We start from the raw sequence: 22,399 nt of genomic DNA, 5'->3' as shown, positions 1-22,399 counted from the left end.
CTGTGAACATCCAACTCTTTCATCGATGGGGATGGCTCTGTCACGTTTTTTTAAAAAGTGACAAATTTGCAGAGAAAGTGTCAAAGCATCCCTCAGCCACAATGCCTGGCAGTTGTCCATGTTGCTATTTGTTAGCAAGCTCTGTGTGGATAAATGGCAGAGGAATCACGTGAGTTGAAGCTGCATTTTCTTCCGTAAGGGTAAGGAAGCAAATCATATTTGGAAGGAGGAGGGGGAAAGCAAACTCAAGTTCAAGTGCTTAGTTAAAAATATGGATGGGAAAGAAATTCAAATCTGTTTGCATTCACTCACTTTGAAAAACAATGTGCAAACTGAAACACAGCCACCCTTAAAAATGTGCACATCTCCACATTTTGCAATGCAGGGCTGCCTTCAGATGTCTTCTAAAAGTCTGGTAGTTGTTTTTCTCTTTGACATCTGATGGGAGGGCATTCCACAGGGCAGGTGCCACTACCGAGAAGGCCCTCTGCCTGATTCCCTGTAACCTCACTTCTCGCAGCGAGGGAACCGCCAGAAGGCCCTCCGCAGATGATAGATATATAAAGACATTCATACTAAATTGCTGATTAATTTTCATGAGGACTTTTAAAAATGAAAAATCATAAACTGGTGTGCAAATGTGGAGAACCGAATACTGGAAAAATGAGAAGTCAAGAGAAATTAAAATCGACAGTTTTGCCCATTCCTATTTAGTTACAAGTTCTTCTTATGCTCATCTAAACTGGAAAAGTTCAAGGACAGGAGACTTCCCAAATGGCTGGTCTCTTGGTTCCAGTGATTTATTGGCCCTGCATCCCTTTCCTTCCCTCCTCTGCCACAGACTGATGGAACGGTTACAGTGAGGAAGAGCATCCTGGCAGCCCCAAGGAACTGTTATGACATCGCCTTCTGGGCCAGGGATTGTTTAGAACAGAGAAGGTGGCTATTCAAGGATCTTAAAATGTTACGGCTGTTTGAACAGAGAAAGCACACTTTAATACGGGCCAAAGGTTTATTTTCATCAATGCATGCATTTCCTGACTTTTAAGCAGAACCAGCCTGTTCTTCAAACTATCCCAGACCTGACCTGGCTATCAAACTTTTGGAGGCCCACCCTGAATCCTGATTCGTATGCTTTTCACCTCTATATATTTGGGTGCTTTGGGATTTTTTTGTTTTCTTTCAGACATCCGCAATAGCCATTGTAGCCATCCATTCCTTGAAAATGAAGTGTGTTTGTGTGTGCGTTTCAACTGTTGCTTTTTGTTGTTTGTTTTGTTTTGTTTTGTTTTTGTTTTGTTTTTTGCCCTCTCTTTTCACACCCACAGGAACAGAAATAACAAATCAATCACCCCAAGTAATTCCAGAATATGAACAGGAAACAAGCACAAAATTCAGACAAACATTTTGACCTTTGCTGTTGAAAGCCCATTTTCTCCATTTATGTCCAACTGCTCACTTAGCACACCCACTTTGCTTCTATCCTGCTTTTCTTTAAATATGTGTAGTGGATATTTGGGAGAGAAGGATCTGAACATTGGCTGGTCCTAAATACAACATCTAAAAAGCTGACATATATATATATATATATACACACACACACACACAGTATATATATCCTCTTTCAAGGCCCGCCCCCCAGGTTAATACGCTGTTTGCTTATAACAGCAAGTCACAGCAATAAGTTTTACTTACTAACTAACTTTGAAAGATTATTCGTGGCTGTGCTTTCACAAAAAGGATTATTATCAAAAATTTACAGGATATTGACGGAGTTGCAGGGTATTGATCTTCTGTAGACATCAAATGGGAAAATAATTCTAGGCATGAACCTCTAATGTATAGTGGTTGCATATCTGTATTGATGGGTTTCATTATTCTATTGAAACCAGTTCTGGAGAAAATTCCTCAAAGCTGTTATATATGTGGTATCATACACCATTAAGAATTCTGTTCATATCAGTCAGTTCATAATGACAGATCTGTAATTCTATCAAGGCAGACTTGAAGCTTATCCAATGGTCACGTGAAGACAGTACAGTGGTACCTCAGGTTAAGTACTTAATTCGTTCCAGAGGTCCGTTCTTAACCTGAAACTGTTCTTAACCTGAAGCACCACTTTAGCTAATGGGGCCTCCTGCTGCCGCCGCGCCGCCAGAGCACAATTTCTGTTCTCATCCTGAAGCAAAGTTCTTAACCTGAAGCACTATTTCTGGGTTAGTGGAGTCTGTAACCTGAAGTGTGTGTAACCTGAAGCATATGTAACCCGAGGTACCACTGTAGGTTGGATCCAGGCTAGGAGAATTACACATGGCTCCTACTAGAATCAGTGAAACTTATTTAGTCATGATTAACCACATTTATTTCAGTGGCACCTGGGGACAAACTTGGTTTGGACCTGATTCACTGAGAAATTCTGGAGAGAGATAGCTGTAAATACAAAACAGAGACTGGTCCATTATATGCCAGCTCCAAGGGTCTTTTGGCAGTTCCCTCACTGTGAGAAGTGAAGCTACAGTGAACTAGGCAGAGGGCCTTCTCGGTAGTGGCACCTGCCCTGTGGAACGCCCTCCCATCAGATGTCAAAGAAATAAACAACTACCTGACATTTAGAAGACATCTGAAGGCAGGCCTGTTTAGGGAAGTTTTTAATGTTTGACGTTTTATCGCTTTTTTATTATTATTAATATTCTGTTGGGAGCCGCCCAGAGTGGCTGGGAAAACCCAGCCAGATGGGCAAGGTATAAATTATTATTATTATTATTATTATTATTATTATTATTATTATTATTATTATTATCAGGGTGCCACTGAATATACCATTACCTGGAGATGGAGGTGGTTGCCCCCCATGTCCTGCTTGTGGGCTATCAGAGAAAACTGATTGGGCACTGTGATTGGCCAGAAATTGGCTGGCCATCTGTCAATAATTCTTTAGCTGGGATTCCTGCATTTCAGCAGCTGGACTGCATGATCCTTGGTTCCCTTCCAACCCTACAATTCTTTGAACGTCACTGGGATACTAACAGTATTTATTTTAAGTCCCCAGCCCACTCCCCCACCCTAACCCTCGAATCATTGCTAAATATTGCTGGCATATTAAGAAAATATAATTGCAATTTGATCATTCTGCAACTCCATATGCATCCTAACTAAATTTGCTATGCTTGATTAGCTTTTTTAAAAAGGGGGGGAGCTACATTTTAGAACAGATTGTGTTCACTGTATACTGAAGAATTCAATATAACTTAAAAAGAAAAAAGAAAGAAATCCAACTACATTAATCCTTTACAGCAAAAACAATCACCCCTCGTTGCCTGATTCGCGTGGGTTATGGGCAAGAGGAGGTGTGATTGTTTTCCAAAAGGGAAATCCTAGAACTCAGCTAGGATCTAATTTCCCTGCAAGGCAGCATTAAGCAGCTCTCATTTTCCTTGGAGAACTTTCACCAACATCCAGCTTATTTTCTTTGGGAAGGAAGATGCTTTGAGAGTTGATGCTATTATAGTCTCAGAAATAGCGTGTGCTATTAAGCAAGTACCACTTAAATCCTAGGCTGGGCGAAAAGCCAGCTTCTGGGCTTTAATCATCCCGAGCACACCTGCAGCACATAATAATGAGATGTAAAGTCACCCCAAACAATAAACAGGAAGTTTAGGAAATGGGGACTGAGGTAGATGGGGAGCCGCTTGTCTGGAAGCAATTATTTTACGACAGCACGGAAACGATATCCGGAGCACTTTGTATTGCAATGAGATGTAGCCCTGGGTTGTGGGATTAAAGCTGTCATTTTCTAAAATGGCACCTTGCCTGTAGACTGGAGTATCCATCTGCAATAACTGTCCATCTTCTAACTGCACCCAATTAAAAGGTGTTCTTAATGCAAATGTGAGCCCCAGGTTCACGGTATCTGCATATTACAGCAACTCCCCCAAACCGCTTCGTAACCAAATGCCACCAGTTTGTAGAGAACATTCCAAAATTCTCCGCATACAGATCTCTTCCTAGATTTTGGAGTTGTGAATTGCAAATAAGGCTTGGCCAATTAGGAATTTTCCGCTGTTATTATTTCAACAGATCTCAATATTGAATTTGAAATTTTGCACTGAAAACCAGGTGAAAACAGGGGCTGTGACAGTGCTTTTTTTCCTGGGGGAATACAGGGGTACACATACCCCTAAATATTTTGTGAATCTTTGTACTTTTGTCCATTTACTGTATTTATTTTTCCCGATTTGAACTATAAAATGGTGATTTTCTTGAGTAAAAATGAGAGTATCCCTAAACATTTTTTTAGAAGAAAAAAAAAGCACTGGGCTGTGGCAAATTGTGAATTGACAGACTTTTGGACCCACTTCTTTTTGTTCAGGGCCTATCCTTGTACCTAATTACTGGGATTCATGTTTCACAGGTCTAATTTATGTGGTCTCAGAAAGACCACAAAGAAATGAAGCAAATTGAATTAAAGCTAAACTCTTGCTGCTGTAAGGCTTGCAACCTCCTCTGTTTAATATCTTCCTCCCGCAAAAGGTTAAGAATTATTTCTTCCGTAATTTAAGCATCAGTTTACCTTAAAAATGGAGCCTCATCTTGGGGAGTCGTCTGCAATTTCCAGCCAGAGTTCACCAGCACATGGGGGATACAATTGATCTGCTCAGCTGTAAGAGAAAGTGGAGTCAATAAACCCTACAGGAGACCATTTCAGTGGCCAGCAGGACAGGGCTCCTATGACTTTGGCTCCAGAATACTTTAGCAACTGAAATCCATCAAAAAAACACAAAGGGTTGGGCAAGAAATAGGATTGAGTGAGACAGAAGATGCCAGCAGGTTATGTAAAAAGGTAAAGGGACCCCTGACCATTAGGTCCAGTCGTGACCGACTCTGGGGTTGCAGCACTTATCTCGCTTTATTGGCCAAGGGAGCCGGCGTACAGCTTCCAGGTCATGTGGCCAGCATGACTAAGCCGCTTATGGCGAACCAGAGCAGCGCACGGAAACACCATTTACCTTCCCGCCAGAGCGGTACCTATTTATCTACTTGCACTTTGACGTGCTTTCGAATTGCTAGGTTGGCAGGAACAGGGACCGATCAACGGGAGCTCACCCCATCACAGGGATTCGAACCGCCGACCTTCTGATCGGCAAATCCTAGGCTCTGTGGTTTAACCCACAGCGTCACCTGCATCATAAAATGGTTGCAATGCATTGTGGGTGTTCTGAAGCTTCAGTGGGGGACTTGGTGAAAACCACTCCATCTTCTTGTGTTCCAGTTCTGCCAAATCCAAACTTTGAACTTTGGACAAAAATGATTGTTAAATGTGTTTTCTGTGGGACATGCAAAATGAAGTAATTATTCAAGCAGTGCATAGTTAAATTATAGAACTCACTCCTCCAGGAGGCACCAATGACCATCAACTTGGATGGCTTTAAAAGCAGATCTGCCTCCACTGTCAGAGGTAGTCTATCTCTGAGTACCAACCCTGTCAGCAACTGGAGGAGAGAGCATTCATACTCAAATCATGCTTGAGAGTTTCCCTGTGGCATCTGGGTGGCCATTGCGAGATGCTGGACAAGATGGGTCACTGGCCTGCTTCGGCAAGATGTTCTTACGTGCTTATGTTCCCCAATATCCTAATTGCATGGGAAGCAAATCTCCAGACTATCTGAAAAAGGCTGATTATTCAGCTCCTCCTTGGCAACACTCAAATTTCTGCCTTTAATTGTAGTTTGAATGTTTCCTTTCTTTTTCCTTTTCTTTTAAATGACAAAGAGAGGTAGCAAACATGTCATAACAATCTTAGCATTAAGAATAAACGACGACGGGTGGAGGGGGACAAAGACACATTTTCAATGATTTATTATTAAATTCTTCACTAAAAAACCAGTAAGTTGAATTTTCCTATTAACGCAATTGAGAATGTAATGAGCTTCTTAATTTATGACTTCAGTAAGTTTCTCTGATTTGAATTATAAAACTATCATGCATGCAACATTCTAATTGCCCGAGTGTGTCTGAAGATGACAGTTTGTTTGGTTTTCATTCCGGCATCTAATCTAAATAAATTAACAAATAGCAGACAGTCTCTGCCGCAAGTCATTGTGATATGTGAATAAATGGGTTTGCTTTTTTTTTTTAATGGATAGATTCTAAGTTATTAAAATAAGAATAGTAAACATACCTCTTTCTTAGACCTCAGAGAGTTGTTTTTCTTCATGGATGACAGCCTTGGCATTGCTTTTAGCCACAGGGGTATCCCTGAATCAAAATAGATGAGGAGCATTTTGCAGGAGGTTTCACCCCAAACGGCAGAAGTTGTCCTTCTGCACCCCACTTCAGAAGACCTTAAACAGAACGCAAAAGGAAGCTCACCTGATCCAACGTCCTGTTCTCACCATGGACATCCAGGGGCCTGTGAGAAACTCACAAGCTGAATGGGAGAAAGATGGCCCTAAGCAGCAGCAGTAGGTGTGGTGGTGCTGTTGATGAATGAAGAAGTGGAAGAGAAGGGGGATGGAGATTTACTCAGAACAACGCTATTATTCCATGGGGCTGCATTCCCAAGCCTCTCTCTGCAAATACTGGATAAAAGCAGATGGTAAGGACTTTTCCTTGTCTTATCCATTCCTGGCAACCTGCCATGGGGATTGGTTCCTAAGCTGCCCAACACCAGATTGGGGGCCATCAGTGCCTCCTGTGGGAGCAAGAGCCCTACTGGAGTCAGGGCCAGTCTTAGCATTAGGCATATTGTGACAAGCGCCTCAGGTGGAAGAAACTTGGGGTGGGGCAATGACAGCTGCCCCCTTACTCCTCCTCCTGCTGAGTTCCTGGCCATTCCCCTCTGTTGGAAGAGACGTGTCGCACAGTCTGCCCTCCCTCAGTCTGCTTGTGATACAATTTTCTAGTACTGAAGTAAGATTCCATTGTCATCTCAATCAGCTTCTGTACACGGAATAGAGGAAGCCATCTTTTTTGGATTTGTTTTACAGTGGTACCTCAGGTTACATACGCTTCAGGTTACAGACTCCGCTAACCCAGAAATAGTGCTTCAGGTTAAGAACTTTGCTGCAGGATGAGAACAGAAATCGTGCTCCTGCGGCGTGGCAGCAGCAGGAAGCCCCATTAGCTAAAGTGGTGCTTCAGGTTAAGAACAGTTTCAGGTTAAGAACAGTGTGGCCCTGCATGGATACGGTCAAAGGTCCATCTAGTCCAGCATCCTGCTTTTCACAATGGCCAGCTTGATGCTTCTGGGAAACTCACAAGTAGGGAAGGAGGGCAGTTACCTTACTGAGGGCAACAGGCCCTTCCCTGTTGTACATCCTCAAGCATCCGGTGTTCTGAGGTCTGTGCCATCTTTGAACAAGGGCACCTCAATTAGCAAAAAGCTTGTTGGCAGCTATTCGGGCTAATAGCTTGTGCGTAGACCCCTCTTCCTCCCTCGGTTTGCCTCATCAGCTCTTAAGCTGGTGATAGTCTTGTGACAGTTTCATGGCTGCTCTTGTAATCCCCTCTAATTTCCCTCAGGGTTCAGTCAAGAAGGAACAATATGAACACAGCTTTAGACCAAATGAACACCTTTATCCATCAAAATGGATGCAGCAGACCCTCAAAGTGTCCTTATTTTTCAGGGACAGTCTCGGATTTGCAGAAGCTGTACACCTGCTTGCTGGGGCTGATGGGAGTTGTAGTCCAAAGCATCTGAAAGGCACCAAGTTGGCAAAGGCGGCTTTAATGCTTCTGAGATTACCCCAAGACCCCCTCTGCCCCATCACTTTCAACAGCTAAGCTTCTGGTGCTGCTGATCCGAATGGCTCTTTCCTTGCCACAGACCAATGACTGTCTCTTTTTTAGAGGACATTATAATGGCATTTGTCAAGAGCAAACTGTGGTGAATATCAGGCCTCCTGCCCCTACATAGGCAGAGAGCGAGCCGGCAACCTGAGGTGGCCAGATCAGAGGGAGAGGAAACCACTGTGTCTAACAATGCAATTTGTCACTGCCTAGACTCGCCGGCGATGTGGGATTATAAAAGAGTACATCCAAAAGGTTAAGGATTTGTCTGCAGCATTGGAAAGTGATATCAAATTGAGATCGCTTGGGGGAAATAAACATTCACGGCTGTGAGGAAAAGGAGCAGGCTTTTTGCTACCGCCAGTTACATCACCACTTGTCCTTGTTATGAGTGTCCATCTGCATACCCAGTTGAATGCTTGGGGAGGGGCTGATCTGGTGTCCGTGGGTGGCCTGCGCTTGGCTTGTGGAGCATCATGGGAGGCCAGGAAGAGCCTCATTCAAATCTCATCTCAGACACAAGGAGGGATGAACGGATCTGCCAATTTCAGTTTCTCATCAGTTTGCAATTTGTTTATTCAAAAAATGTCCCCAGGGTTCAGTTTGAAGAACTGGCACTGTTGTAGGTGCCACATAATTCTCATGTCACACTTGTAAGAAATCAACCTTTTTCTGTGGCAACATCTATACTTTGGACCCCCCCCCTTCCTATTGACACCACGCAGGCACTTTCACTGTACTCTTTTCTGCGCCTGCTAAAAATGTTTCTGTTTAGGCAAGCTTACCCAGATATGTGTCTTGATCTCTTTTTGGCTTATGATTGATTTTAAGTATTTGTTCAGTGTTTAAAATAGCTAATTTAACTTTTTTTACTGAGATATCTAATTGTTTTATTCTATTTGTAAACTGTTTTGAGATTTGTTTTTATATATATATAAAAGAGCAGAATATAAATTTTATAGAATACTAATAAATAAATAAATAAATAATGATAGTCTTTTAGAGCACTTTTTTTCCTAATACAGTGGTACCTCTGGTATCCAACGGGATCCATTCCAGAGGCCCGTTCGCAACATGAAAAGAACGCAACCTCCAGCAGCGCATCTGCGCAAACGCGGGTAGTGGTTCGCCGCTTCTGCACATGTGCATGAAGTCATTTTGCACTTCTATGCATGTGCGAATGGCAAAACCCAGAAGTAACCCTTTCCGGTACTTCTGGGTCGCCACGGGACGTAACCTGAAAGAATGTAACATGAAGTGGACGTAACATGAGGTATGGCTGTAGTTGCCATGTTGCCAAATGTACATACATGTTCCAGCAAGTTCTGCTAATATACTGCATTTTGTGTGTTACAGTAATGTGCATTTTTGTCCACATTACTTGGCTGGAGAACTATTTCTAAGTTTAGAGACGTGCACGTTTTAAAGGACGGCTGTGTTTCTGTTTGCATGTTGTTTCAGACTGTGGTAATTAGGCAAGCTCACCTATAAATGCGAAAGGAATCCAATTTCTACCCCAGACCTACCTGTGAGATGCATCTGTCTCACTCATTATTGACTTTCAGGAGGAATCTGAAAAACATTCCTGCCTACCTAGTCATTTGATGCCTGGATGATACTGTTCTTGGCAACCCTGAAATTACTGGATGAGAGAGCAGTTTTAACGTATTCTTAACATATTCTTAGTATTCTGTTTTTGTTATGTTTTTCATTATGTTGTTATTGATATGTTTGCCACCCTTGGGTCCTTTGGGAGGAAGGGTGAGGTATAAAATTTTAGTTGGTTACATTTAGTTACAGTGGTACCTCAGTTTTCAAACATCTCCGTTGACAAACATTTCGGTTTTCGAACGCCATAAACCCAGAAGTAAATGCTTCAGTTTTCAAACATGCCTCAGAAGTTGAACATGCCACACAGCTCCCCCTGAATGCAAGACCCTGAGGCCTAGCTGTCGGCTATTGAGTTTTCGGTTTTCAAATGTTTCAGAACTCAAACAGTCTTCCAGAATGGATTACATTCAAAAACCGAGGTACCACTGTAGTTAGTTAGTTAGTTAGTTAGTTAGTTAGTTAGTTAGTTAGTTAGTTTAAAAATATTTCCACACCGCTATCCATTAAAAATATCACCAAGGATTACAACAATAGTACATGAAACCATACTATAAAAACCATATTAAATAGTTAAAATAAGAGATTGAGTAACTATTATGGAAAGGTCTTCTCAACTGCCTGCATAAGCCTGACAGAATATAAATGTTTTCAGCAGGAATTTAAATGTTGGAATAGAAGGTGCCTGCTGAATCTCTATTGACAGAGCATACCTTCTAACATATTGAGTCCCAAAATCAGAACACACGTCTTCCTGCCCATGCTCCTGCACGAGTCATGTGACCAGCGCAAGATCACAGAGCCCAAAAGTTGTGCTTTCTCTCAGGGCCACACTGGCATGGCACTGCACAATACACGTTTTTTTGAAGAGGAGCACTTTTTCGGGGTGAGATCTCGGCACAAAACTGTGCAAGATCACAGCACCCAAAATGGCTGTGGTGCTCTCATGTGAGGAAACAGGATATCCCATTTTTCCCCAGGATACTTGTGGGGTATAATAGAGTATTCCACAATACTGGGCACTTTCCCCTAGTAGACACACCTGAGCCTAGGCCATCTGAACTATTATTTTTTTAATTGAGCATCATTACATTTTTACCCTGCAATTCCATCAAGGAGCTCAGCCTTTCGCTCATAGACTCCCTCCACTACTTTACCCTCATGACAACAACGTAAGTCAGTCAGAAAGACTATGGCTGGCCAAGGCCACGCAGTCGACTTACTGGCTAAGCAGGGATTTGAACCCAGGTCCCCTCTGCTGTAAGTCCAACAAGCCTGTGTACTGTAAGAGCTCTCTTGAGGCAGAGAGAGCAACAATAGTGCTCTTCCTTACAGCACTGTTGTGAAGATTGCTTAGATAACGTACCTGAAACATTAGGTATGTCTGTGGCCAGGGAGGCCTTCTAAACTTGGAGGAATTGGTATGGATTGTGGGGATTGCTGAATGCAGCAGAATGACGAGCCCCCTCTACTTGCGATACAAAAATTTTATTTTATTTATATATTTTAAAAGCTCGTAGTTGGCTGTACGGGTAAGCTGAGCTGTCGTCAGCATTTTCCTTTTTATATCCACCTAATGACATTTTAAAGAGCTGTAGATCTGCAAAAATCAATAAAGAAATAATGGGCTACAAGTGAAAGCATAAACCCACTTGGCGCCTTCAGATGCAGGCCGTTAAAGTAATTTGAGCACATTACCAAAAGTTGACTGTAACCGCAGATCAAAACTCAATGCAATTCATCCCGCCTGGGGGGCCAGGGGCAGTTGTCGTTTTTTCCGATGGACAGCACCGCTGCTGAGCTGCCTTTTCTATTGGAAGTGTTGGGATGCAGCTCAGCTTGTGTTAAGGCTGGTGGGTTTGCATGGGCGAAAGGTGGATAGCGAGTGGAACCTCCAAGCTTCCTAGACCTAACCAGTGCTGACCTTCCTTCTGAAGTTAGACTGCTCAGGACTGCTGACCTCATTTCTAGCTCCTCCCTTCTTTGTCCTACCACAAGAGAGGAGACATCTCTGTTGAGATCATGGACCAAACATAGTCCCCTGCTTCACCAACTTAGACAGAACTAGGAACTCTTTGCATAACTCTTAGGTCAGCTTCCAGGGCTGGGCCTGTTGTCTAGGGGAAAATTCTTCTTATACTAAGTTGTGGCACTTTTGAGGATCTGCCTCAGTGGGATTTACCCCCTCCTGTAACCCCTCAACTGAACCATCAATCAATCAATCAATCAATCAATCAATCAACAAAGCAGGCATTTCTTTATATTTGGGAATAGCCATGATAACCAGGTCAAATAGATGTGTGACAACTAAGGAACATGCAGAGCCTGGAATGAAGCATGACAGCAATGCATTGGACATGGAGCTGCTTTTGAAGACAGCCCAGAAACTAGGAATAGCCAAATCTCTTGATTTTGGTTTATGACAGTTCCTCGTTTTTCAAGTGGAAATTCATAGGAATTTCTGTGTCTCTGGAGGCTTTCAAGAGCATTGTGCTCAGACTCACTCTCCAGGTGAAATACCCATTCAGTCAATAAGAGACATCAAGCTAGATATATAAGTGTTCAAGCTGGCCAAACTCATAAAAGCAGTACTGTCAGGGTTCAGCCCTGTCCAGACTTTAAAGTATCTCATGAGCCTTTTGTGGGCAAAAGGCAGCATAGAAATAAATTACAGGCAACTCTCAATTTACACAGGGGTTACAGTTTCGGGATAGTGCATAAGGCCGAAATCATGTATGGTCAAAACACATTGGGTTCAGTGGCGGGTGAGATTGCCAAATGTGTGGGTTTTTCCTTGATGCCCATCCCCTGTTTTCCCACTTTTATTTTATTTTTTAATTTGCCAAATTCATAAAGCTGAATGTGCACAAGTTAAATGTGCATTAAGTTGTGAATTGCCTGAGTAACAAGTAAGAAATACAAGCAGGTGGCAAGGGATGGACCTCCAACATCTATATCAGTTCCCAGTCTGAGCTGCTTCATTGCTAAACCAACGTCTCATTCAGAGTTTCTCCACGCCACACTTTCCAGTTGACACTTCCTTCATTTGGTGAAGCTGCCTGTGGTCTTTGCAAACATGCCATAACAAATTTGCTAGTCTTTATGATGCTACAAGATTATTATTTTTGTTTTGCTGCAAACAATAGTTTTATTGAGCCAGTGTAGTGTAGTGGTTAAGAGCGGTGGACTCGTAATCTGGTGAACCGGGTTCGCATCCCCGCTCCTCCACATGCAGCTGCTGGGTGACCTTGGGCTAGTCACACTTCTTTGAAGTCTCTCACCCCACTCACCTTACAGAGTGTTTGTTGTGGGGGAGGAAGGGAAAGGAGATTTTTAGCCGCTTTGAGACTCCTTAGGGAAGTGATACTCTTCCTCCTCCTCCTCTTCTTCTTCTTCTTCTTGCTTTTAGTTTGCTAAATTTGAAATCTTTTCTATTTTATCTTTTTTTCTTCTCTTATCTCATTGTACATCACTTCGGTAACTTTCCCTGTGAAGCAGTTTATCAATCTGCAAAGATGACAAATACCTCATAACTGAATTTTATGGGGAGGGGAATATATTCCATTTGGAACACTCATCCTCATGTTACCCAGAAAGCAGAATTCTTTCCATTTTGATTCTAGTTCTATGTCTATGAAAACTTACTTTATGCTGGATTTGAAAGCTGCTCTGCAACATTAAACAAGAAAAGTTCTAAAAACTGGCACCAAAACCAAGTATTCTACCAAGCAGAGAGAAGATTTGGAGTCTTTTCCCCAAGACCACAGTTGGGGAAAGAAGAAATGTGCCTGTTTCATAGATATAGCTGAAGAAGTCATAAACTATCAGTCCAAGCTAACAGCTAAGCTGGTTTTGGAAAACAAAGATGCTCATTTGATTTCAGTTAAGAAGGAACAGGAATTGTTCTCTTAGGAGAATTGCAAAGAAAATTCATGCTTTGTACAATCACTTTCTCATTTCCTGTGATCAAACAATTTAAATTTAAATAGGTGGGGAGGGGACAAATTATTTCTTCCTTGTATGCAAATCCTGTACATCTTGATGTATGTAGGGGCCTCATATTTAAGGCATTCTCCAGGAGCTTTCTAGGAACACTGACACATATAAACAAGGCTTTCCCTCGGTGATTTCCAGTTTTTAGTTTGCAGAGCTTGGCAATCATGTCTGAAGTTCCTGACAGTCATTACAAGGCTCACCCATGTGGCATTTGCCCAACACATTGCTGTCAACTGGGTGGTTATTACCGTCTTCTTAATGTAGGGGAAATGAGGAAAATTTGACATCTTTTTGCTACTAAATTTCTATATTTGAATTTGCCATAACTCAGATGCAAGGAGAACTAGCAAATACATTAACAAAGAGGTTGGTCACAGTTTTACTATCTCTGTATCACATGTTTAGAATGGTACTTTCCAACAACAATCAAGTTACTCTTCTAGCAATTTACCGTATTTTTCGCTCTATAACATGCACCAGACCATAACATGTAGTTTTTAGAGGAGGAAAACAAGAAAAAAAATATTCTAAACAAAACAGTGGATGTATGATTTTTGTGGTTCATGCTGTGGCCACAGACATGTGATCTGACGGTGAGTTTGGGGTAGCCCAATGCAAAAATCCTGAGGATCCATGTGGATCCATGCTTTGTAACCACGTTTTTGCACCACTGCGGCCCTAGGCAACGGTGGGTGCGTGATTTTTTTGGTGCAAGATGTAGCCATGGACATGCTATGTGATCTGATGGTGAATTTGGGGTGATCCAGTGCAAAAATCCTGAGGATCCATGTGGATCCGTGCTTTGTAACCATGTTTTAAGTGGGGAGGGAAGGAAAAGCACTCAAGGGACAAGGAGCACGCATGGTGTGTGTGGAGAAGGATGCTGCTAATAATGCTATTTAGCGAGCTGAGTGGGAAGGAGAGAGGGACAGAGAGCCTGCTTACTTTAAAGGAGCCAACCGGACAGGAGCCGCTTACACTCGTGTTAGCGGCTCCTCTCCTCTCCCGCTTTGCTCCTTTAAAGCAAGCAGGCTTTCTGTCCCTCTCTCCTCCCCACTCAGCAGCTCTTCTCCCGCTTTGCTGTTTCGAAGCGAGCCACGGAGGAGGGAAGGAAGGGGAACCATGGATCCTCTGCTCACAACTGCAGCAGATCCCCCCTGCCACCCGTAGGCATTCGCTCTATAACACGCACAGACATTTCCCCTTACTTTCTAGGAGGAAAAAAGTGAGTGTTATGGTGCAAAAAAATACGGTAAATAGCACTGGCAATGAACATGACTGCACATGTGCCCCAACTCCCCCAAAATTCAGGACAGATAAAAGAAAGTCTGTCTTCAAGCAGTGCATAGTCATGTAACTGGATCCCACCAGAGGCAACGATGGCCACCAACTTGGATGGCTTTTAAAGAGGACCGGACAAATTCATGGAGGCTGTCAGTGGCTACTAGCTATGATGAAAGCTATGCCATTGTGCACTGTGGAAGGCAGTATGTCTCTGACGACCAGTTGCTGGAAACCAGAGGAGGTGAGAATGCTGTTGCGCTTGAGTCCTGCTCTCGGGTTTCTCACAGGCCTGTGGTTGGCTACTGTGAGGACAGAATGTTGGCCTGATCTAACAGGATCTTCTTATGTTCTTAGAAAGATTGACTTCAGCCAGTATAGCCCTGTATGTAGCAACACAGTCATATAAAAAGTTTATTAGGCCTAGTCTAGACAGGTTCAGATTCATTCAGTGTAGACAAGTAACTCATCTCATAATACAGTGGAATCTTGGGTTACGTACTGTCCTTCTTACAAACGCTTCGGGTAACAAGCTCTGCCAACCCAGAAGTAGGTTTCCTGGTAGCGAACTTTGCCTCAGGATGCGAGCGGAAGCCATGCTCTGGTGGCACGGTGGCAGCAGGAGGTGAAAGCACGCCTCAGGTTAAGAATGGTTTCAGGTTAAGAAAGGACCTACAGAATGAATTAAGTTTGTAACCAGAGGTACCACTGTAAAAACTTTAGGTGGCAGAGAGAAAGTTCCAATGTTCCTCGTAGAACAGGAGGTTCTCCATGCATAAGTAATAGCATTCCAGGTAGAAGCACATCATGGTAAACTGCTTTGATGTTATTTTTATGAATTTGGGTCTATGAGAGAGAGAGAGAGAGAGAGAGAGAGAGAGAGGGGGGGGGGAGGGAGGGAGGGGGAGTAGCTAGGCTTTGGTATAAAACCAAAGAAACAAACATTGATATGCAAACATCCGTAATTAAAATACACATTACAGCAATCCCCTTAGAATGCTAAAATATAAACATCCATAATTAAAATATGTAGTGAAACAATCCCGTTAAAACAAGACAGCAATTAAATTATTTACATTATTTATATAAATGATTTACACAAGGGGTTTCAAGATATTCTTCTGAAGGACTGTGAGGTGAAATGTACACACATATAAAAAACGTTCTGAAAATGCTTTTTTAAAAGTGTTTTTTTAAAAAATACATTGAATTTTCCATAAGGCTTACCATCTAGTGTCGCATTGTATATTGCACTTATAACACACTTAAAACATTTTATTTGCAGCTGTATAGCTGAGTCCTGAGTTTCACAACTCTTACATTCAGAGCAATACACTTATTCACTTTTTGCACACCCATTTTAATGCCATTTTATATTTCGTGTGAGCAGTGTACATCCCCCTTGCATTTCCTGAAATTTTATTTATGTATGTATTTCACAAGCTTTATATACTGCTTGATTACATTAAAAAAAAAACCTCAAAGTGCTTTACAGAAACTGCTCTACCCAGGTATAACAGATTACTCCAGGAGCGGGGAAGCTTTGGCCCTCCAGAGATGTTGCTGAACTACAACTCCCATCAGCCCCTGCAGCAAGCATGTTTTCATTGTGATTATCATAGATGATGATAGATGATAGATAGATAGATAGATAGATAGATAGATAGATAGATAGATAGATAGATGATTGATAGATGATAGATGATAGATAGATAGATGATAGATAGATAGATAGATAGATGATAGATAGATAGATAGATAGATAGATGATAGATAGATAGACAGACAGACCATTAGCATTTAATTGCACTTTAATTATGTTTGTTTTCTTTGTCTTTACCTATAAGCTTCCTTGAGTCTCTGTCTAGGGTAAAAGTGGGATATGAATAAATATACAGTGATACCTTGGTTCTCGAACGGCTTAGTTGTCAAACAAATCGGCTCCCAAACACTGCAAACCTGGAAGTAAGTGTTCTGGTTTGCGAACATTTTTCGGAAGCCGAACATCCAACGCAACTTCCGCTTGAGTGCAGGAAGCTCCTGCAGCCAATCGGAAGCTGCACCTTGGTTTTCGAACCATTTCAGGAGTCGAATGGACTTCGAGAACCAAGGTACTACTATAATAATAACAACAACATCTGGAGGGCCAGACATTCCCCACACCTTCTCCACCCCGAGTCAAATCCTGCCCCCAACACTCATTTATTTATTTTACAGACTGCTTTATATCCTGAAGCCATGGAAGCAATATACAAAAAGATTATAATCTTAAATATAATAAAGATTAATTGTTTAAAACAAATGAGGAAAAAAATATCAAAATTGCAAGTTCTAAAATAGCAACACCCATCTCTACAAATGCTAAAAACAATTAAACTACTTCTAATGTAAGAACATTAGGAGAGCCTGCTGGATCAGCCCAAAGGGGGCCCATCCAGCATCCTGTTCTGACAGTGGCCAACCAAATGCCTGCATGGGAAACCTGCAAGCAGACCCAGGCACAAGAGCCCTCTCCCCTCCTGTGACTTCCAGCAACTGGTATTCAGAAGCATTGCTGCCTTACTATAGAGGCAGAGCATAGTCGTCAATGCTAGTACCTGTTGATCTCCTGATATTCCATGATTCTACCCAATCCTCTTTAAAGCCATCCATACTGGTGTCCATCACTGCCTCCTGTGGGAGTGAGTTCCCTAGTTTAATTATGCACTAAGTGAAGAATGACTTTCTTTTATCTGTCCTGTCTTTTATCTTTCACATCAACGGTTGTACAATGGATATTCAGTAAGTGGCTGGGTCACACTTCAGGGAAATCCTGCTTAAGCAACCTTCTTCAATAGGTGCTGAAGCATCGCATTTATCCCCACATGCACCAGCACGATCCGCTCGGCTCCCTCCTTCCTCCCTTGCAGAGGATGCTCTGAAGTGCCCCATTAAAAGCATTCAGCTGAACATGCTTAGAATCAGATAGCAAAGCTGGTTCCTGGTCATGGGGAAGCTTGTAAGTGTGTTCAGCTCGGACTTAGATGCTTTCTTCTGTGGGGTGGGACTAGTCCTGCACCACCTATTCCTGTTGTCATTGCTTGCTCAGGCATCATGCTCAGATCCAATACTGTACAGTCCTCACTCACCGCTTTCTGCAGACATTTTTGCATCTGAGGTGAACCACAAAATGGTGTCCCCCTCCCCAACAGGGAAGAAGGGGTGTGTGAAGATCTACATCAGGAACAAGAGGGGAAGAAAGATCGACATCTTTGTGGATCCTGTGGGTCCTGCTACCTGAGGCCCTGCCTTTCTCGCTTTGATATGGTTTGTTTGCTTCCAGAGCAGCCAACCCATGCCTCCACCAACTTGGGTGGCATTAAAAGAAAACTGGACAAATTCATGAAGGAATGGTAGCTATCAGTGGCTACTAGCCATGATAACTATGCTCAGCCTCCAAGGTCAGAGGCAGCAATGCTGTCTTAAGCCTTCTTGTAGGCATCTGGTTGGCCAGACTAGATGCCGGACTATATGGGCCAGTGGCCAGATCCAGCAGGGTCATCTTATATTCTTGTGTTCTCCTTGTCACTGTATGTTAGGCATTCCAGAGCAGCTGAAGCCAAGGCAACATGGTACATTTGTTTTCAATGTGATATTGACCACAAGGTAACAAGAAGGGACGCGGGTGGCGCTGTGGGTAAAAGCCTCAGCACCTAGGGCTTGCCGATCGAAAGGTCGGCAGTTCGAATCCCCGTGGCGGGGTGCGCTCCCATTGTTCGGTCCCAGCACCTGCCAACCTAGCAGTTTGAAAGCACTCCCGGGTGCAAGTAGATAAATAGGGACCGCTTACTAGCGGGAAGGTAAACGGCGTTTCCGTGTGCGGCTCTGGCTCGCCAGAGCAGTGATGTCATGCTGGCCACATGACCCGGAAGTGTCTCCGGACAGCGCTGGCCCCCGGCCTCTTAAGTGAGATGGGCGCACAACCCTAGAGTCTGTCAAGACTGGCCCGTACGGGCAGGGGTACCTTTACCTTTAACAAGACCACAACTTGTGTTGGGTCAAAGAGAAAAAGAACGATGGGGGGGAAGTACATCGCAAAGATGTGGACTGTATTGACTGGCAAATGCGAGAGAAAATATTTATCAATAAACCTAATTGATGCACTGTAAGTAAAGGAACATTATGGATTAAATGTGTTGGGAACAGAACATGAAAGTTAGTCTATCACAATTCGACTCGCTGTCTAACTCTGATCCCTCTAACAACATCAAAATTAACCTGTGTTTATCCTTTACTGTATATCAGAAAGCATAAAGTAGGGTAGCAACCCATTTTACTCTGCAACTTGGGCCAAAGATAGAGTTCTACTTATTTCTTAAAACTGGAACATTCACACTGTCCCTGAAAGCAATCAATTCTGAGCTGGTTGCTAAGTCAACCGTCACAAACCAGTGAAAATGGTGAGCACACCCTGCAAGAGATTATTGGCTTGTACTCAACATTGCAAGTAACCCTAATCAAGGAAAAGCTGAGGGTTGATAGAAGGTTTTTTCCTATTATTATTATTATTCATATTCATATTGTTACATTTATTACCAGCAGGTCTCAAGTTGGGTTACAACAACTGAAAATTGAAAACAGTTGGAACAGAATACAGTCACCAAGGACTGGGTGGCTACCGAAAACACATCTTAGACTGAAAACCAGACACAGCTCCTTATGTACACAAGAAACAGGCATCTTGTTCCTGGCAAAGAGAGAACAGACTCAGCAAATCTCTATTTGACTATATTAAACCCAGAAACCTTAGCACAGTCTCTGCCAACCATCAGCTCCCATCAACTAGAGCCAGCACTGCCTTGCTGATGCCAAGCATTCTGCATGAGGGATTCCCTCCTGCAAAGCTTGACAGAGATGCAAAGTGATATTGTTGAATAGGTGATACAGATAGGTGTTGATTGACTTCTCTGAGCTGCAAGCTTAGGGGGCTTGTGATGCGTACCTAAAAGGAGAATGAGAGCTTTACAAGTCCCATATTCTTCTCTGACTTGGATTAAAATCTGAGCCTTAGAAGAATACCCAATTTGCCCTCCAGGCCACCAAACCTCACTCTCCAGCCATGGCTGGCCTTACCATTAGGTGGAGTGAGGCATCCCTGGAAAACACTTGAAAGGGAGGTAGATCACTGGAGAATACTTGAAGGGGAGAGAGCCCCACCCTGCATTGTAAGTCATCTTGGCTGCCCTGTACCATCTATTTTTAAATAAATCCCAGGCACTAATTGTCGCTCAGAAGTAGCTCAGCTACAGTTCCCCCCTCCGGAAGACTTTGTAAGTCTTCAGAGAGTCTGAGCTCTGACTGAGCAGCAGTCGATGTCCAGGACTTGCTCAAAAAGTAGAGCTGCATTTAAAAAACACTCTGTATGTATGTGCAGGATGTTGTTTTAAATTCCAGGCAGTAGACGAGAAAATACTGCTTGATTCATACTACACCAGGGCATTACAAGCTGAGCAAATTCATATTTCAAACAAGGTTATAATGAGGTTTGGAAACTTGTATTTTAAAACAAAACAAAAAATGCTCGCCATGCCCTGCCACAGCCACTTGGGCAGCAGAGCTGTGATACACCAAGGTCTCTCTTCCTCAGTGCTGGGCTCCAGGTTTGCAACCATACATTATTATGTAGGTACTGAAAAGTGGTTGCCTCATGAGCACCACGTTGCCACAATCAGCCTTAAGGTTTAATCAATATTCAATTGGATACCATGAGAAGGTATTTTTAAAAAGTAGCAATATTGAATTGCCTTGTGTAAAATACACACGCGACTAATGGAGTGCTTCATCTTTTAAAGAAATATCTCTGCCTAGGAAGAATGTCTGGCTGGTAATATAGTGTAGCAATGCAAATGGAGTTTGGGAGTAGCGTGCAAGAACAGAGCTTCTGCAGGTAGGAGCAGTACAAACAGCCATTACCATAATTACCATACGGTGACCAACATAATAAAATGTGAAAGCCATGTTACTACTTTTCTATAATGTGGAGGGGTGGGGATCCTTCACAGGCACCCGGAGACTAAATTTTACAGGCTTTTGGCTGTGGAATGGGCATAGGCTTTCATCCGCAACAACCTATTTAATCAGATGTGAAGTTGTAACTGGGGGAAGTGTGTGTGCTTGCCATTTATAGAGTATTTCAGAGCAGGAATGGACAAGATATTTTCCATCAATAATCACTTGGTGATAAGTAGTGGAGAGAAGGACACAGTTTTCTTTCCTTCTAAAATGGGTTCTATCATTTTCCCATATTGCCTATGTGAGAGGTAGAGACTTCATAGTGTTTTCATGTCAGAGAGGGAACCTTTGAACTGGCCAGGACTTCCAAATTCACAGCTCCTTCCTCAAAGAAAGAGAATCCGAGAGTGACTGTCTAAACTATGGGTTGGCAAACTAAGGCCTGGGGGCCGTATCTGGCCCAATCGCCTTCTAAATCTGGCCCGAGCACAGTCCGGGAATCAGCGTGTTTTTACATGAGTAGAATTTGTGTTTTTATTTAAAATGCATCTCTGGGTTATTTGTGGGGCATAGGAATTCGTTCATTTTTCCCCCAAAATATAGTCTGGTCCCCCACAAGGTCTGAGGGACAGTGGACCGGCCCCCTGCTGAAAAAGTTTGCTGACCCCTGGTCTAAACCATGGTGTATAAATACAGTTGCTCTAGAGAAAATGCTGTGCTGGCTGGTGCTGATGAGGCGTCATAGTCCAAAACCGCTGGAGGGCACCAAGTTGGGGAAAGCTGGTCCATTTCTCTCTTCCTAGCGAGTGACAGTCCCACGGGTGCTTAAGCAAGGGGCAGGTGCTTTCAGCTGGACTTATTCACAAACAGATGGGCACAGGCATGTAAAATATTCTTGTGATTACATAGCCGAAGGAGTCTTAATGGGGAAAATATATCACACACCAAAGGCTGATAGCTTTGAATTCCCCCCAGTATTCTCCTTTGCAATGGCAAAAAAGGATGCATGTTTCACACTTGGCTGAGGAAGCTAGGGCTGGATTCTGCCTCTCTTCATCTCAAAGCTTTGGCCCAGCCTCCTTCTTTATCTCTGCATCTGTCTGGGCTCTAATTTGATGGGCAGTTGCATCCCCCTGAAATGGATTGCTTGCAGCAGGTGAACTGGATGGCAGTGGGCCTTGGAGGCAAGTACCTGCTTGGTACTTGTCAGTCCAGAGCTTGGGACTGACATTTGCAGAGCAGAGGCACCAATGCAGGGGGAAGGCAGCCAGGAGGATGAGGCTGCCTCCCGGAAGAGGCCTCGGAGCTGCCACCTTGGTGATGGAGGCCTGCCTGGTGATGTGCCTCTTGGCCCCAGCAGATGTTTGGGAAAATAATGACATCTGACTAGTTTGCATTCCAGCTAGCTTTGGCGTTCAGGGGAGGCTCGCACCACCCGGCTCATCTCACTTTCTCCATGGCAGAATACCAGCCAACTCAGCTATGCAAGCAAACACCTGCAAAAGGCTTAGGCGCCGGAGAGCAGGTGCTGCCAGTCAGAGTAGGCGATGCTGCACTAGATGTGCAAAAAAAATATTGTCTGACCTGGTGTAAGATAGCACCTCACATTTCTATAAGCCAAAGTACTGGTGCAGAGCAGCTTCAGGAGAGAGTGGTTTGTAGAGCGGGTGGAGTATTAACCCTTCCTTGTCTGCTACTACTAGGAACCAGCAGATAGAAGGAAAGCCTGCAGCAG

General features: G+C 43.2%; 1 protein-coding gene and 1 long non-coding RNA gene across 2 annotated transcripts in view; one reads left to right on the top strand and one right to left on the bottom strand.

The window, feature by feature from the left end:
• CHST8 (carbohydrate sulfotransferase 8) overlaps positions 1-22,399 on the top strand; it is a 236,719-nt gene that overhangs the window by 197,544 nt on the left and 16,776 nt on the right. The window lies entirely within an intron of this gene.
• Positions 86-6,393, bottom strand: LOC310683265. The gene is made up of 4 exons (XR_014514338.1): positions 6,370-6,393; positions 6,179-6,255; positions 4,571-4,658; positions 86-141 (listed from the first exon to the last, which is right to left on the bottom strand). It is a non-coding gene; the product is annotated as an uncharacterized lncRNA (long non-coding RNA).

The sequence above is a fragment of the Podarcis tiliguerta genome (genome assembly GCF_965153285.1).
Source record: "Podarcis tiliguerta genome assembly, chromosome: 8".
Lineage (NCBI taxonomy): Eukaryota > Metazoa > Chordata > Lepidosauria > Squamata > Lacertidae > Podarcis > Podarcis tiliguerta.
The sequence above is the reverse complement of the archived record's forward strand: the minus strand, read 5'-3'. Positions and strand labels throughout refer to the sequence as shown.